Here is a 5,005-nt window from a genome sequence, read left to right as displayed (position 1 = left end):
TCGAAAATAGTCCGGATATAAACACTTATTATAGGTGTACCCTAGTGATTCATGACAGGCTAAAAACACAGTTTGGAAAATGGATTCATGGTATACTCGCTTATAATATACATTTTGTAAATTTTGAACACAAAAAAAAGTTACGAACCACAGCTCTGATTGGTTGTTTCTTACCGGGAGCGGCGAATTTCTGCAAATGGCAATAGGACCACTGGGAGGAGCCAGAGGAGCTTGATTTTTTCACAGATTATCTGTCTCATATTCTACTGTGAGGACATAATGACAGGTTTCACAAATATTTAAAAAAAATAAATTTTTACAAAAGTTACCTACTGCAGCTTTAATTTGATTTAAAAATCACCTGCTGTAGCACACTGAAAAAAAGTGTTTCATTCATCCAGTTAAAACATTTTAGGGTAATGATTCACATCTATATTTTTTTACTTGAGACAATAAGTTAAAATAAATTTATTTTTCATTGGCTCAAGTAAAAAAATATAGATGTGAATCATTACCCTAAAATGTTTTAACTGGATGAATGAAACACTTTGCATCTTTGTTTTATTCGCACCAACATTATTTGATTTTAACATTTTGAAAAATGTATTTGTATAGCATACTTTTATTTAGTCTCACTGGTAAAGACCTTTTTTCTTTAAAAAAAAAAACAAAAACAAATGTAAAAACTAAAATACTGAATGCTGATTAAGAAACCTCTTGTGGGTTGATTGTGTTGTTTGTACTGTAGAACTATGAAGTTATTGCCTTTAATTTCACATGGTTACAGTTAATCTTTTATTTAAGGCCAGTTCTCTGTAGTTTCAACCTAATTCAAAAATAAAAGCTAAATGCTGATGTCTGTACCATCTATGCTTGTATTGAATGTAGGCTACTTACTGTGCAGTTACTGCCGTTAATTTCAGATGGTTATGATAATTTTTTTCAATAGCCAAAAGCCAGTTTGGCCAATTAAATAACAAACAAAAATATGCAAACTTCCCTTCTTTCTTGTTTGTTGCTTAAAAGATAAAAAATAAAAAAAATCTCTAATCTCTAAACAGTCCCACCCACTACCTCTACAGATGCACAAATCACTTTTGAACCAAATATCTCAGTGAAAAAGGGAGAGCGCGAAACTTGTCATTTGAAAGTGAAAAACTGTGTTTGAGATTCATCGAAGCAGTGTTCTGACCTCCTGGGGAGGGTTAGAAAAATGTTGACTTTTTTCACAAAAGCACCAAAGCCCACCATGTTTTGACTGTGAACCAGGAGATGTTAAACTTGCCCAGACACAAGTTAATTCATGATGTCACAACCTTACTGGACAAAGATCTGAAGCTGTCTGTCAAGAACGTAACCATGTTGAATGACAGTGAACAGAAACTTGCAGAAGAACTGATTCAGGTCCTCACACCACTGAAAACAGTGACAACTCTCATGAGCAGTGAAACAACCCCCACTATATCAATGATCCATCCTCTGAAAGAGATGATTCTCAAATCCATGTCACCAGGAGACCAGGACAGTGCGACAGTCAAAGAAGCCAAAGCAGCCATTATAAATGACCTGGCAATGAGGTATACTGACCCCAATCTTCAAGATTACCTCCAAATTGCCACAGCCCTTGACCCCAGGTTTAAATCCCTGCCTTACCTTGATGAAGACTCTCGCGATAAGCTCTACAGGAATATCATCAATGAAATTCTGGAGCATGAACAGCAGGTACTATTTGATTTGTTTTTGTTTTTTTATCATTTGTTATTTTGATTGTTTTATCTATTTAGATGTTTCTTATATATTGTGTCCTTTTCACTGATCAAAATAATTTCACATTTGTCATATGTTACACTGGAGGTGGTTGTGGTTCTGAGCTGTGTGTGCTTATATGTGTAATAATTATACTAAAGGATGATTCTCTTTGATGCAAAGGGTCTAGTGGAGAATCCTGTGCCCTCCACAGATGAACACAATCCATCCTCTCCCCCTCCCAAGAAGACAGCAATGTCAGAGGTATTTGGGGAGCTTTTCAAAACTGAGGAACAGCAGGGTAAGCCATTTCCCCAGATCATTGAGGAGGAAGTCACCACATACAAGTTAGCAGACAGTATTCATGTGGATGCTGATCCATTCATATGGTGGAAAACAAATGAACGCAAGTTCCCCCATGTAGCAAAAGCTGCACAAAAACACCTCTGTGTCCCAGGAACCTCTGTTGCGAGTAAGAGAATTTTCTCCACTGCCGGGGACATTGTAAGTGCAAAACGCTCTCGCCTTGCTGCAGAGAATGTTGACAGGCTTATCTTTTTACAGAAGAACCTCAAAATCCAAGAATAGATAGCTGACCTAAGTCAAATTGCACTTTACATTCTGAATGAAGGATACTGTACTGGAGTACTGTTAAGGTTAATTAAGATGATTTATGTTTACTGAAGTACAAGTATGTTTCTTTGAAATGGTCAATTTATGTTTACTAACTTGACATGTATGTGTATTTTCAAAATTTAGGAATTTATGTGTTCCCCAGTTTGTACATGGGCTACCAGCAGCTGTGTGATGTTTTAATAAAAAAAAAAATTCTATTATACAATACACTAGGAACTAGTGGGCTTTTCTTTGCTCTTAAGTAAAATAAAGGAGTATTGCAATAAAAATATTTTTTTTTCTTCTTAACCTTTTACTGTTCTTATTGCCTAAGCATAGAATAACAGAAATACACTCTTATGTGTCAAGCCATCAGAACCGAACCGAACCGAAAACCGTGGTTTTAAAACCGAGGTATGTATTGAACCATGGGCTAACTGTATTGTTGCATCCCTAAATATATAGCTGGGTAGATTACTTATGAATTGTAATCAGTTACTGATTACAGATTACATGAAAAAAATTGTAATCAGTAATATAATCTCTTAGATTACACATTTTTGGTAACGTAATCTGATTACTTTTGGATTACATTTAGATTACATTTGTGCTAACCCCTATTTGATATCACATATATTCAGTTAGCCTAATCTTGTACTTTTTTTTATATATATTTAAATATATAAAATATTCAGCAAAAAGAACCTCAATAGCTTATTTGTCAAGTGCAATTTATGGACAGTTAATACTTAGAAAATACTAACACTAATTTACCTTGCTGTTAGAGTTTGCTAGTAACACTGAAAAAAAAAAATCACATCTTATGATTTTAAAGCATATTTACTTATAATTAAGTACATTTTGAAAACCAATATTGAATATTGAAAAACATGAAATTCACAGCAATATCACTACTAGGTAAAATATTTAATGTAAAAAAAAAAGAAAAAAACTAAAAGTGAGTAAGACTGTATCAATGAAAAAACATCAAATATAGCTACACTGCAAACGTGAATTTTGAAAAAGACTAAACTCTCTCAGCGATGACATTTCTATCCATCTCAAACCATTTTAAGTGCCAAGTAACAACAAGGAAAAGACAAACAATAACAACATTACAAAAATGAATATTAAAGAGAATGAAACTCACAGCAATTACATTGCTAATACATGGCTCCACATTAAGCTTTTACATGAGCTTGTCCTTCAGACAAGTATAACAATCATTCACTTTTCTGAATAAAAAAGTATACTTGTCCGGGGAAAAATGTTTTGTTTGTTTGGTGGTCTCATCAGTGCTCTATCAGGTATTACTTTAATCAGTATATTTACAAAAAGGAATTTCGTAATGGTTTCATAGAATCTGTAAGAATTTTTTTTTCTCTCAGCAGGGTAATGATACTCATACTGTGCTGCACATTATTGACAATATTGAGCTGAAGCTTGACGTTGCAAATTTAAAATCGCCAATCAAAATCGCAATCTGTCAAATTAAAAAAAAAAAATCGCAGTGAGATATTTTCCCCATATCGCACAGCCCTAGACTCAAGGCCCATAGAGGAGTAACACAGAGTGATAGCGTCAACTATCCAACGCGAGAGGCGCTGCTTTGAGATCGAAGACCCCTTGGTGCGGCCACCAGAATGGCTGTGACCACTCAATGTATATCCTCAGAGGCCTCCCTGGGCAGAGTAATTCTACCTTTCACACGCCTGACAAAGGAAACAGGGCCAAGAGGGAAATGACCTGTGCTCTGAATGGGGTCAGGAGCACTTTAGGGATGTAGCCATGCCTGGATTTTAAAATGACCTTCGAGTCATTGGGCCCAAACTCAAGGCATGCAGGGCTCACAGAGAAGGCCTGCAGATCACCAACACGCTTGACTGATGCTATTCGCTTGTTAAGTCTGACGTCACGTAGCAGGGCTTCCGTGTCCAAACGCTCTATCAGTTACCACAAGAAAACAACAAAAGTTGCTAATATAAACTCACAATGTGATAGAATACTAGCGAAAAAGTTATAATCTTAACCTTTAACTCCATACCGAAGTCCCAGATAGCCAGACAATGAAAATATAAATATTAAAAAATATATAAAAAAATATTTGTGTTTGGGACACTGTGAGCACGGAGACTGTAGTGTATACCGTAAGTTTGAAAGCGTTTAGCTTAAATGATTAATATGAATAAACAGTGCTCTTAAACGGCTGCTGAGGTAGTATTCTCAAGTGAAGCGAGTTGAGGCTTGGACCCGGAAGCAGCGCTTCTTACGTCATCACTTAACAACCGAATAGCAAGTAGCAGAGCAGTTTTGAGCATAAGGGGCCGAAGGTCAGCTGAGCGCAGCGGCTCAAAGTGAGGTCCTATGAGTGCTCAGAGGACTGTGTGAAGGTCCCATGTGGGAACAGTGAGAGGACGTGGGGGGTTTAACTGCCCAGGACCTCTTAGGAAACACACAATGAGGTTGTTTCGACCCACTGATTTGCCATCAATAGGTGCATGAAATACTGCGATGGTTGCTACATGAACCTTGAGCGTCGAAGGGGAAAGACCCTGGTCTAGACTCTCTTGGAAAAATGACAGTTTCGGAGATGCATCACAAACAACAGGGTCTTTGTTTCGTGCTGAGCACCAGTCAACGAAGA

Source organism: Carassius gibelio, chromosome B3, assembly GCF_023724105.1.
Source record: "Carassius gibelio isolate Cgi1373 ecotype wild population from Czech Republic chromosome B3, carGib1.2-hapl.c, whole genome shotgun sequence".
NCBI lineage: Eukaryota > Metazoa > Chordata > Actinopteri > Cypriniformes > Cyprinidae > Carassius > Carassius gibelio.
The sequence above is the reverse complement of the archived record's forward strand: the minus strand, read 5'-3'. Positions refer to the sequence as shown.